This window comes from Lepidochelys olivacea, assembly GCF_965140295.1.
Source record: "Lepidochelys olivacea isolate rLepOli2 genome assembly, chromosome: 1".
Lineage (NCBI taxonomy): Eukaryota > Metazoa > Chordata > Testudines > Cheloniidae > Lepidochelys > Lepidochelys olivacea.
The window spans coordinates 284,460,352-284,473,824 of NC_140411.1; positions in this window are offsets into that span (position 1 = coordinate 284,460,352).

Genomic DNA, 13,473 nt, shown 5'->3' on the forward strand with positions numbered 1-13,473 from the left:
TTTCCTGGTAATAACCATAATTTGATGATGGTTTTGCGTAAATTTAGATATATTTAGGCTCAACTCAACTATGGTTTGGCTTTTTTCTTCAACTATTCTAATTTTCCAAACTCTGTTCATCAAAGCATAATGTGAAATGCTTGAAGGACAGAAGTTTTTTTCCTTATTCAAAATTATATGAAACTTAAGCTATAAAACTTGATTTAAAATGGTTCTTTCAATAGCTCCTTTACTACCCATCAGGTCATTGCATTCCTCTTTAGATAATGTGACTTTTTAAAGACAAACCAGCACTGGACAATTTTTATTTATTTGTAATACGGTAGCACTGCCAGACCCCAACCAAGATCAGAGCCCCATTGTGCTAAGCATTGTAAAGACCTATAGTAAGAGAGGAGTCCCTGCTCCAAAGAATTTACAATATAAATAGTCAAGAAAGGTGGGATGAGAAACAGGGCTGAAGTGACTTGCCCGAGTTCACACAGTAGGTTAGTAGCAAAGCTGGGGATAAAACTTAAATCTCCTGTCTCCCAGCTCAGTGATAGTGCCCTATCCACTAGACCAGTGATACTCAATTAGATCTATCCATGGACCAATTTGAGAATTTTATGACAAGGGGTGGGCCATTTGTGCAGAAAGCTGCCAAAATTAAAAAAAAAAAAAATTTTAGCTGCCAGTAAATAAAGACCTTGATTGCAACATAAGTATTAGTGTTTCTATCATTTAACAAAGTTTATAAATCAACATTATTATCTATAGTGCTTAATTTATAATGAAAGATGTGCCAGGGCTCAGCGCTGACAAGCTCTGGCACAAATTAAGCACTGGCAAAAGTGTGTTTTTATGTCACCTTTGCACCACCCACTTCTTGAATTGCACTGAGCACTCCTTAGCCATAGCTGAAGACTTGGGCTAGAATGTACCAAAGCAGTATAAAATACACTGAAGATATAAAATACACTGAAGATTAAAAGAAAAACAATTAAGCCAAAACCCAAAGCAAATCAGACTCTATAAAGTCTGTGAAGTAAAGTTTGTTAGATGTTGGGTTTCAAAACCCACTGTTACGTATTTAAGCAAAATTTGAATGACCATATGGAATGTAACAAGTTAAATTATAAACCAAATTATGATTGCTGCCTTGTGTTTGTGAGTAACCAGCTGTTACTCTGGCAAGTTAGCACGGAATTTTCCACTGACCAGGCTCCCTGTTATTTTTCTTTGAGACAAGTATGGAGGAAGGGGATCATCATATGAGATTCTATGGGACAAATTCAGTAATCTGCCAAGTTCACTTCATGCCACATGAACTTAAACTGACCAGAGACCGAACCTGGAGAACTTTCCCTGTGTGAGGGGAATCTCCACAGGCATTAGGCTGGTGGAGACCATACATCTGCCTCTTATGCCAGCTGCACCTCCCTTGGCGTAAGGGGTTGGAGATGTGTCAAGGGTGTGTTATAGAGAATAAAGTTCTACTATATTAGATCCTCTGCTGGCATTTGCTCTGTTTGTGTTTGAATTTATGCCAGTGGCAGAAGTTAGAGTAGGACTCTTACTACTTTAATTACCACTAGGGTCAGGCGACTGCCACTGTCCATCCACTACATACAAATGCAGCTCAAATGTAGTGCGGCATCGGGGCCTTACATGCCTTCTGGTACAACAAGCACTGAAGAGTTCATGAAGGAGATGAGAGTTCTCTTCAGATATTTCTAGACTACAAGTGCCTATGGCCTGCTTCTGCTCCTAGAATATTGTCATATTCTGTCCCTTTTATTCACTTAAAGTAATACATTTACTCCATGAATGGTCCCCCTGATGACATCAGTGGGCTTGCTCACTAGGGCCTGGTCTACACTACATGATTAGGTCAACATAAGCTGCCTTGCATCCACCTGGCTGTGGAAGTATTCACTTAAATTTGGTGCCCACCAACATAAGTACTTAGTAAGACCACCATGGCATAGAGTCACAGTCAGTATAATTAGATGGATGCAAGGTCAGTGTAGACCCTGTGTTGCTTACATCGACTGTTACTGACTTCTGGGAGCCATCCCATAATGCCTCACATATTACCCAAGGAATTGGGACTCCCTCCCATACAAGCCCATTCCCTTAAATTACTATCTATCACCTATGGTAACCCCAGGATTTACACTAGTCACTGTTAAGGGATAACACAAAATAGGGTTTATTAACAAAACACTCGGTGGTTTAACACCCAAAGCAGGCAAAGAACTAAAGCAAGGGTGTGACAAATATCCTCTACTTTACTCAATCTTGCACAGGAGACCAACAAAACCAGGAGTCCCAGGAAACTGAACAGGAGCAGCGGACCAGGAACTCAAACCAGGAACCAGGGGACCAGGAACTTTATGGAAGCATATGACACAGTGGAACTGGGAACAGGTAGGTGTCAGGAACAGGTAAGTATCTTCTATCTTCCGTCTTTCTTCTTCTCTGATGTTACCACAAACAGACACAGACTGCCGGTGGAGCGGGAAGCACCTCGTATACTGTGCTGAGCCCTTATATATTGTGCTGAGCCCTTATATAGCCCGGCAGATTTTCCCCCAAGGGCAGGTGATCTTTCCTGCCTTTCCTAAGTTTTCCCGCCATTGTCCCTGTTACTAGGTAGAACTCTTCTAGGCTTGCCCAATCAGAGGTAAGGGGTAGCAAAAGAGTGCCAAACAAAGCAACAAGAAAGTGAACCGATATGGAGGCTGACAAACAACAAAACAAAAATGGTGGATAATCCCTAACACACACTGACAATACAATTCATACAAGCTCTGCTGTTGAGGACGGGCACCACCAACGCAAAGAACCAAGTGCATGCGCACGCAACATAATCGCTGCGGTGGCTGTATGCCGATGTAAGTTAGGTCGACGTAATTTCATAGTGGAGACATGGCGAAAGTTACGTACTGCTCAATGTGAGTAGGAGTGGCAAGATTTGGCCTTATGTAATTATGTATTTCAAAATGAATTTGTGAGTGATTCCACTGACGCTTTCTGATTGCACTGCTGTCCCAGTAAAATAAAGGGCATGTTAAAAATCAATTTCCCTCGCTCACTCCCCCACAGATAACAGACAAAAGAACTATTGCTAATTAAAATGTTTTATCTATTGAAAAGCTTAAGCCATTCATCGGAGCAACTGAATTATATTGATGATGCAGAAAACTCAAATGAAGGAGAAATGACTTCATTATAAAATCCTAGAACAATGTATCAAATCAAACTTTGCTCCCTAAAATCCTTCAAAGAAAAGACTTCTCAGTTAGTCACAGAACATAATATGGATACTCCTGAAATGTCTTCTGTTTAATGAGCAGCTGTTATTGGCTAACCTCATTTTAAATAAGAGAGAATTAATGCCAGCTGCAAAATTCATTCACTGGATAGTGAAACTTGCAGTTGGTATTATGCTTGCTATAAATATTTTTAATTAAAAATTGTTTTCTGTCTGTTGAATTGGTATAATAGTAATGATGCTTAGTGAGAGTTACCAAAGTTCTAATGCGATTCTTCTTCATGTATAGCCAGGGCTATTTATTCTGCCATAATTTTGCTATAGTAGACATCTACACAAGATGCTTGTGAAAAAGATATGGGTTGTAAGCATATATTGCAGATGTGTTTCAGGCAAATTTTCACAGGCATTATCCTGAATTCTTTAAAAATTATAAGCTTTCATGGGCTACAACCCACCTCATCAGATGCATGGAGTGAAAAATACAGTATTTTTCACTCCATGCATCTGATGAGGTGGGTTGTAGCCCATGAAAGCTTATGCCCAAATAAATGTGTAAGTCTCTAAGGTGTCACAAGGACTCCTTGTTATTTTTACTGATACAGACTAACATGGTTACCACCCTTAAAAATTAGAGTCAGAGTCAGGTTATTAATGTCTGACTTTGAAATCCAGAAAATAGATTATCATTTTAAAATATCTCTGGTATATTATATCCCACCATTGTCAATATAATTTTTAAAAAGGAAACAGTTTTGTGGGATCTAAAATATTTTGTGCTTTGTTACTGTAGAAAGAAGAGAATGAATATGGAAAATAACTTACTCTGGTTGTTAAACTGTACTACATAGTGCCACCTTTTCCCATGCTGAGTAGTAATTTACTCCGTATTAAGATGCTACCTAATAGGGACTGCTCATTACGTTAATGTATCACTTGACATGAATAAGCGTGGCAGAATCTAGCTCATAAAGAGTGCTGACCTACAAGGAATTAAATGAAGCAGGACCATGCAGACCTGACCACCAAAGGGAATAAATTGGAGGTCAGTGGAAAAGGACAATGTGCTATAAAAAAGAGTGCTCATAAATCAAATACAATTGAGTGACTGAAAATAGCTCTTCAGCTACTTACCATGGTAACTGAGCAAATGCACTGATTTTTCTTTTTAAATCGGTGGGCCCAATTTGCCAATGGAATTACACTAGTATAAAACTGGAGAAACAGTGGTGAATTAAGCCCAGTGTTTAAAAACAGTATATTGATCTTCTTGGACATTTTTTTTTAAACTTTTTAAATTAGTTTCATGCATTTATCATACCTGTTTTACCAGTCAAATTGTAAGTGAATCTGACCTAGCCAGTTGTACACAACACAAATTGCTAATGGGTGCTGTGATGCTGAGGGGTGGGGGAGGGGTGCCTTGGGGGTATTTGTCCCTCCTTTTTTAGGCTTTGTCACAGCCATGCCACTAAAAGTCGTGCAGTGTAGCCGCTGTTTGTCGACTCTCCTGCTGACAAAAAACTTCCACGCCCAACAAGCAGCATTTGTGTTGTCTGGCACTTTTTGCAGCAACATTTTTGTCTTTTGGGTGGGGGTGGGGGTTAACACCTATGAAAGACAAAAGTTTTGTCGTTCAATTGCCAGTGTAGACATAGCCTTATAGTTTTAGTCCCCGCTTTGAGAAGCATTGCCAGAAAAGTGACAGGCAGCTTAGTGAAGAAAGGAAACGCCATGCTGTTGTTTATTTTCTAAAATGTAGATTTTTGTCCCTGCCCTCTTCCTTGCCAAAGAATGGCAACTTAGCAGGTAACAGTCCATCAGCCTTGTTGACACCTGGCTGAGGTGTCAGTTTTCCCTGCCTCTCTGAGGAACTGGTTTTGACACTCCCCAGACTTATCTGGGAAACATACTTCAGTCATGATTTCAGCTTATGTTCATAACTTTACACATAATGTTGCTATGTGCATTTTGCCATGATATTACTGATCAGCAACATATGAGTTTTTAAATGATATCTCGCAAGGCATACCTTGTACAAACATTATTACAACACTGTGCAGGGTGTGAACACGGGTGTATTCTGCCACTGATTCCCAGCCCAAGGAGACATAATCATGCTACCTCTCATCAAGCTAGTGCAATGAAAGTAGAGTATAGCTGTGGCAGCATGAGCTGTAGGATGGGCTAGTCACCCCAAGTACATACCCAGCCAAGATCCTAGGTGTGTGAGAGACAGCCTTTGCGCTAAAGAGCTTGTGTTCTAAACCTACTGTCTTGATATCTTCATCACTAATTCCCTCTGGATGGACCTCCTTCAATTTGGTTTCATTTCTTTCACTCCACCAAAATTGCTGTTGCCAATGACCTTTTCCCGGCCAACGCTCTCATTGTCTATATCTACTACTTCCACCTAAACTTTGTACTTCTTCAACAATTTTTTGCTCTCCTAGTTTCTTTGGATGTTTTGTGGGTATTCTTCCTCTTTATTTCCCAGTCTATCAGCATGTTTCAAGGTTCAGCTTTTGGTCTCTCCTTTTTTTTCTCTCTACACTCTGTTTTCTAGGGGAACTTGCTCAATCTCATACATTCAGCTATCTTCTTTATGTTGCTAATTACCAAAGCTATGTTTCTTATTTTGTTCAGACTTTCATCTCAAACTGTCTTTCAGATGCCTCCACCTAGAAATGCCATGCCACCTCAACCTCAGTATGGCCAAGACTAAGTTTCTCACTTTTCCTTGCACAATCTTGTCTCTTCCTCCCTTCGTTATCAGTGTTGATAATCCCATCATCCTCCAAGTCATGTAGGCTCACAACCCCAATGGTAAATAAACCCTTCTCTACGTGAACAATAATTTCTAATGTTTAAGTTGGTTTAGTAGCGAGAAGTAACATGAATTATTTGTATATAATTTATATTATTGGTGGGTGATTGGTCTCCATTTCCATTTTTCGTAGGACAACAAGTAATTGGCTTAATTTGCAGCAAGGAAGCTATAGGTTATATATTCTGAAAATCTTTTTAACTATATAAGGATAGATAAGCATTGGAATATGCTTCTGTGGGAGGTTGTAGAATCTCCATTATTTGAGGTTTTTAAGAATCGGTTATGCAAACACCTGTCATGGATGGTCTGGTGCATGTGGTCCTGCTTAGCACAGATGCTGGACTAGAAGGCTTCTTGAGATTCCTTCCAGCCCAACTTTTCTGTGATTCTGTTTGTGGTGAAGCACAATCTGCTAACAATGACAAAATGGCAAAGATAATGGGGAATAATGTGTGATCCTATAATAGAGCAAGTCTTCCCATAATGTGAAAGCCTCACATTATTTGCTTATCCTAAACCTATCCTATACAGTACTGTATGTTTTTAGGCATTTCAACAGCTTGGCATTTCAACAGCTTTTCTTTTGGAATGCAGCAATGCTGACAGCATCATGCTGGAGCAATATGGTGTGCTCCTTACTTGACTGAGTTTGCAATGAGTACTATTATCTTCATCTACTGACATCTTGACAGATCACTGGATTCTAGCAACAAAGGTAGAAATTTGAGGAAGCCAAAGTAGTCTGTACGGGAGCAAAATAAGAGAGAAAAGAAAAATGAAATAGATGACTTTAACATCTGTTTGAAAGAGTTGAGGGTATGTTCCCAGAATGATAGAGGGATAGAAAGAAGTTTTCTTTGTAGATGGATGGCTGGCAGGCAGAGTTCCTGTCTGATTGTTTTAATACATTTTAGGGCACTCAGGCCCAGATCCTCGAAGGTATTTAAGCACCTAATCCAGTGGTGGGCAACCTGAGGCCCACAGGCAGCATGCAACCCATCAGGGTAATCTGCTGGCAGGCCGTGAGACAGTGTTTACATTGACCGTCCACAGGTACGGCTGCCCACAGCTCCCAGTGGCCACGATTCACTGTTCCCAGCCAATGGAACTGTGGGAAACGGCGCGGGCCTCAGGGACATGCTGGCCGTCGCTTCCCGCAGCTCCCATTGGCTGGGAACCACAAACCATGGCCACTGGGAGCTGCAGGCGGCTGTGCCTGTGGACAGTCAATGTAAACACGTCTCATGGCCCGCTAGCTGATTACCCTGCTGGGCTGCAGGTTGCCCACCATTGACATAATCCCATTGAAATAAATGGGAGTTAAGCACCTAAATATCTTTGAGGATTTGGGCCCCAGAGGTCTTGTATAGGTGGTTTATTGTTTGAATCAAAACAAATAAACTTAAACTGACAAGAGTATTATATGAATTTTCAGACTGAGAGATTATTTCCAGTGTGCATCTGTTCTATTTAACATTCCTTTACAGTCAGAAGAATATTAATGGTTCTAAATGGTATTTAGACAACCTTTGATTGCCATTTTATAAAATAAGTGAAAATTATAGGAGCCAGCAGATTTAAAGTGGCTATTATTTGCTCATGCTGTTCATTTCCCTTCCACTGTAAATTAGAAGAACTGAGCATAGCTGTAGCCAAGATAAAGTTGCAGAATTTTTCATCAGGTATATGAATCAAAAGATAATATTGATCGTTTAATTATGTAGTAATGATCCAGGTGCAGAACACTTTATGGGGATTAATGACCATAAAGATGCAGTTAATGGCCTACCCCTTGAGCCATCAACACAAGTCACTTATTAATCCCGAGAAAGTGTCTTGCACCACAATCATAACCTGCTGTTAAGAGCTAAAAATTGATTAAAACATAGGCATATTGATTTTTTTTTTTTACTGGTGATAAGATTGAATGGGACTTTCATGACATTTCCAGAGGATGCATACCATGTACATTAGCTCATCTGATTGCTTGAATTATCTCAAAATCCCAACTGTTCTTTTGAATCTGAAAATGTGATATGGGGAAGTGCCAAGTGGCTGTAGAGTTCTGTCTACAGATTAGGAAATAATTACTGCACTGCAGAGTAAATGGGTACCAATAGCAATGGTTTGCTTGCTCTCTCATCACATATCCTGAATTGCACCTAAAGAAGGTTGCGCTGCATAAAAAAGAAAATATACACATAGGGCAGCTAAGGCCCTAATTCAGCATATCGTTTTAAGCAGATGTATGGATTCCTGTATGTGGATCTTTTTGGAGGTCTATATTACTAAAATAAATAACTTTAAAAAGGGGATATCATATTAAAGACTGTCCCTAATGACATACTGGACCATTCTGACAATTAAAATAGTATAAATACTCAAGACAAATATATTGTACAATATTAAACATGTACCTAAATTTATAAGAAAAATTATGCATGATGGACTATCTCTCTCCTTACTTTCAAGCATTTAGGTTGTAATAAATTGTGATAGGCAAATACATTGTTGTCACTTAGCAACCTTTCCTGGCTTTTGAAATGAAGCTATTTTTCTATGGTTTTTAGAGTTGTTACCTGCTTACTGTGACACTGCAACCCATATTCTTCACAGTGAGGAACAAAGACTGAACTTGGGGAAGTGCTGGACTCAGGTGAAAAGGATTTTTAGCCTGTGAATAGAACACCTGGGGATTCCAAGCTGTAAAGCAACTGCAGCCCCTTAAGAATTTTGCAGTCTGCTTGTATCATCTCTTAGGGTGAGAATCTGCTATTCATATCCGATCCATGTCGTATATTAAGTTTTTAGTTTGCATTTTTTGTTTATTTTGTAGGTAATCTGTTTGCTATCACTTATAATCACTTAAAATCTATCTTTTGTAGTTAATAAACTTGGTTTTGCTTTATCTAAACCAGGGTGCGGGAATCATAACTCGGGGCAAAAGGCTGTTGCATATTCCTCCCCACATTGAGGGAGAGGGCGAATTTTATGAGTTTACACTATACAGTTCTCTGTGCAGCATAAGATGGTATAATTTTGGGTTTATACTCCAGAGGGGGTGCGTGCCTGAGGAACTGTGAGTAGCTTTTCCGTGCAGGGGCTGATCAGAGAGCCTGCTTGTAACTGCAGTTGGGTGTGTCCCTACCTGTATGTATGTTGGTAAATGTGCAAGCTAGAGGGCTCTGTAGCTTGTCAAGGCATTACAGTGTGAGAGGGAGCCCAGGCTGGTGGGTCAGGGGGCTCTGGTACCCCAGTTTCAGGGCGTACCTGGGGAAAGCCCATCAGACTTCCTCTGTATAGTTAAACTAAGATATAATCTTTTTAAATGGAATGGAGGATCACCAGATTATTACATTAACATGGGCAGCTTCTTAACTAGGCTTAGCAGAATTTGCTGCCTGGTTTTTATTTTGTTTGTTTGTTTATAATTTCAGTTGACAATATCTGTTTTTATTTTTAAGCATTTTTTCTGATTTTTATAGATTTTAAATTTTCACAGTAGCAGAAAACTTTAGGGGAGCAGAGAATGTCCAGACAATAATTACTTATTGATGGCAGATGTTGAGATTCAAAAAGTGAAAGCTTTATAACCGTTACAACACAAATTGTCAGAGCATCACAATAACATATCAAAATATACAAATACCCTTGCTTAAATCAAACTCTAATTCGTTCTCAAGCAGCTTTTCTCTTACTTTCCTGTTCTGTAAATTTCAATTTTTATTGATAGAAATGTGTTTTCATTGGTTTGTGTGTGTATGATAAAATCTGTACATTTACCCATAAAAAATTAATCCTTTAAAGTCTATTCGTAACTATAATAAGGGATCCTAAAAACCCTGTAACATCCAACAAGCTCCAAACGCTCACCACATAACCAAGTTAGCCAAGCATAGATGTGTAACACAGCTTACCTTCACTACCAGTTCTGGCGATCAGTATTTAAAAAATCTTAGGAAAGTGTCAAACACACAATAAGACCTCAGGAGCTAAATTCTCAACTGTGCTGGGCTCATCCTCAGTGCAGCTGGTGGTAAAGGTGACTCGAAGATCCCTTTTCTGCTCCCCTAGTGCTGAAGGGCACTCCTTAGCATGTTAAGTTCTGCCAGTTGAGGCTTGGCCACAGTGTTGTGTGCTAAACTCCTGGGGTGGTTTCGGCAGGTGGTGCGGAGCTGCTACCCCAGTATTAATCCACCTAAGGATTCCCTATAATTGGAAAATTCTTATCTGCCCCTGTAGAGCAACAGTCACGTTGCCACCCAAAGCAGCCAGAACAAGGGCCAGGCATGTGTCTCCAGGTTCCTTGGTGCCACAGTCGATGCCCAACTCACTTCATAATAGTTCTTTCTCTACCCCACACTGTGCCAAGTCATTCAACCTCTTTGCACCTTAGTTACTTCATCTGAAATGTGGCTAATATAATGCCTTTAACACAGACAGTGCTCTTTCATTTGTAGATCCTGCAATACTTTACAAAGGTGGGGTAAATTAATTAATTAATGGTAAGGTGAGTGTCGGTGAGGATATCCTGTGGTATCTGAAGAAAGAGGGAAGAGGCTTCCTGCTAACAGGAAGGCACTCCAATACTATGTTAGTAGGTGCAGAGAAATTCCTATCTCCCTCAGACAATCTAGCAGGGGTGAGGTAAGAAGCTTCCCAATCTATTAAGAACACAATTATCATGCATTTCTAATCACTTGTTGCAGACCTTCAGAATTGGACAAAAGCGTTTCAAGCAATAGTATGGAAATATTAAAGTCTAGCCAATCCTTACATGGGAGACCTCACTGGGGGCAGTCAAGGAAGAGCAGGGACGGTTCCCGAGGGGGTACAAGTACTCCAAAAGGACTTGGACGAGGTGAGAACTTGACCCCATACACTCAACCCCACCTTGTACACACTGCGCAACAGCTCTGGACAGCGATGCAGTGTGGAGGTAAGTAAGCGGTACCCTACTACAGACTCCAGTAAATGATCAGTCTGTTTTCCCCAGGAGCTCAATGAGGCAAAATGCCTCCGGGTGCTCATTCTGGAGCACTGCACCTTTCTGTGGGCTTTGCAATTTTCACAATCTAGCCCAAAATGAGTGGGGACAGTGTGTACAATATCTCTATATAAATGCTTGCGTCCCATCACCCCAAACCTCTCAACCTTATGAAACTGTTCAATTTTGGTTGTGTGCAGGAGCAGTTGCTGTTTATATGCAGCATCAACAAAGGGAATTGAGTGTTTACTGCCACCTAATGGTAGAGAGGAAAAATAAATAACTTTTGATAGACAAAGCACATTAAACTACAAGAGAAACCCTTTCTGGGGCCCCCTTACTTTCCGCTTTCTCCCTCACCAAACATCAGCCTAACTTGATCTGGCAGGTGACAGCTAGATTTAGTTCCCTTTGAAGCGCCTCCGTGCCACACATGGGTTCATCGTTAGAGAAAATGTTTCACAGCAAGACATTATAGCCTTCTATGTGCCTAGGGCACAGCTATGCTGCCTATGCAGCACTTCCATTCTCTAACAATGCACTGAATTTGCTTTTGCATATAGTCTTGGGCTAGATCCACAAAGGGGACTTAGTCATCATACACATTGACTGCAGATGGGCAAGACAAACAAGGCTGGTTTGCGGTGGGGTGGAGAACAGCTAACTACACTCAAGCTAGCCGCTGGCCTCTGTGTCAGCAGAGTATAGCTTGAGAAGAACTCCAGAGACACCACCAAGAAAAGAATGATCATCCAGCATGTATGCAGCATCCTTCACAGCTGCACAGGGGGCAGTCCTGGATGCCCCAGGCCTGACTAGTTTTAGCACAATGAACCACTCCACACCTGAAGCTGTTAAGCTGGCTCCAGAGGCAGCATGGAAGCCCAAAACCAGAAAGTTCCTGGGAGAGGCAGCGGCTCTCTCCCAGTCTGCTCACCACAGCGAGCTGATGTTGTCAGCTGGATGAAAAGTGTGCAGCACTGTCCAGACAGGATTTCTAATATGCAGTATGTGGCAGGGTACAACCTATATATCCAGTGGCAAGTGTGGCATTTGCTGTACCCTGGTGATCAGTTTATTGGCTGCATTCAGATGCCAGATGTTAAGAGGAGGAATATTAGCTAGGACTGGTGACTGTATGAGATTGGGGTGTGTCTGCCCTATTTCTCAGCAGTTTGTCCTGAATTTGGTATTCTCAGTTGTGACCCACGGAGGCACGGTGACAACACACATAGAAAAACGTCACATAGAATGATAGCACATACAATCTAACAGGATATTAATGTTCAACAGATCAAGACTTTTAAAATGATACCACACAAGGCATATTTTGGAGAAAACATATCATAATCATATCCCCATGGGGCTTCCAGGGTGCTACTTTGAGGTACAAAGTGTCACAGAGAATTTGAACCCAGGTCTCCCACTACTTGGGTGAGACCCTCTAACCACTGGGAAAATGGTTATAAAGGGGGGAGGGCAGCATCAGCTGTGTTTTGGGTGGGGCCCAATGTGTTGTTAGGCAATCTCTGAGGCCTGTTCTACATTAAATCTTAAGTTGACCTAGCTAAATGCTCAGGGGTGGAGGGGATGTGTGTGAAAAATTCATATCCTGAGAGACGTAGTTAAGTCAAGCTAAGCCCCAGTGCAGACACCACTAAATTGATGGAAGAATTCTTCCTTGACCTAGTTACCACCTCTCAGAGGGGTGGAGTAACTACAGTGATGGAATAACCCCTTCTGTCAATGTGGCAAGTGTCTACGCTACAGCAGCACATTTGCAGCACCATATATGTAGCATCTGTAGTGTAGACGCAGCCTGAGAATGCCTATCAGATCAGGTCCCACAGCCAACATAGGCAGGGGAACTCCTAGTTTGAGGACCCTACTGCAGCTTAGATGTAAGATAGGTGCCAGCTGTCAAGACTTAGGCGGTGATGCATGTGCTCTCTGGCAGATTTTTAGGCACTTGGGGACTTCATGAATGGAAACTTAGGTGCCTGGAGAATTTGGGTGCCCACAGTGTTAGGCAGCAACTGCGTGGAAGTTTTGAGGATCTGAATTTTCAACATAGGCACCTAAAGTGGCAGTTAGATGCCTAAATCCCTTTATGGATCTAGCACTATTGATTTTTTTTTCCCATCTGCATGTCTCAAATCACTTTTATAAAGGTGAATAAGCATCATCATTCCTATTTCACAGATAGGGAAACTGAGGCATCAAGGTTAAAGTGACTTGCCTTAGGCCATGCATGAAGATAATGGCAGAACTGGAAACAAAATTGATTCCTACCCTAGTGCCCCATCCTTTGTCTGTTGTAGGAGACAACGGTAACCATTGAACTAACCATTTTTAATTACAGTACTGAATTTGCAACACAGCCATATTTAATTTTTA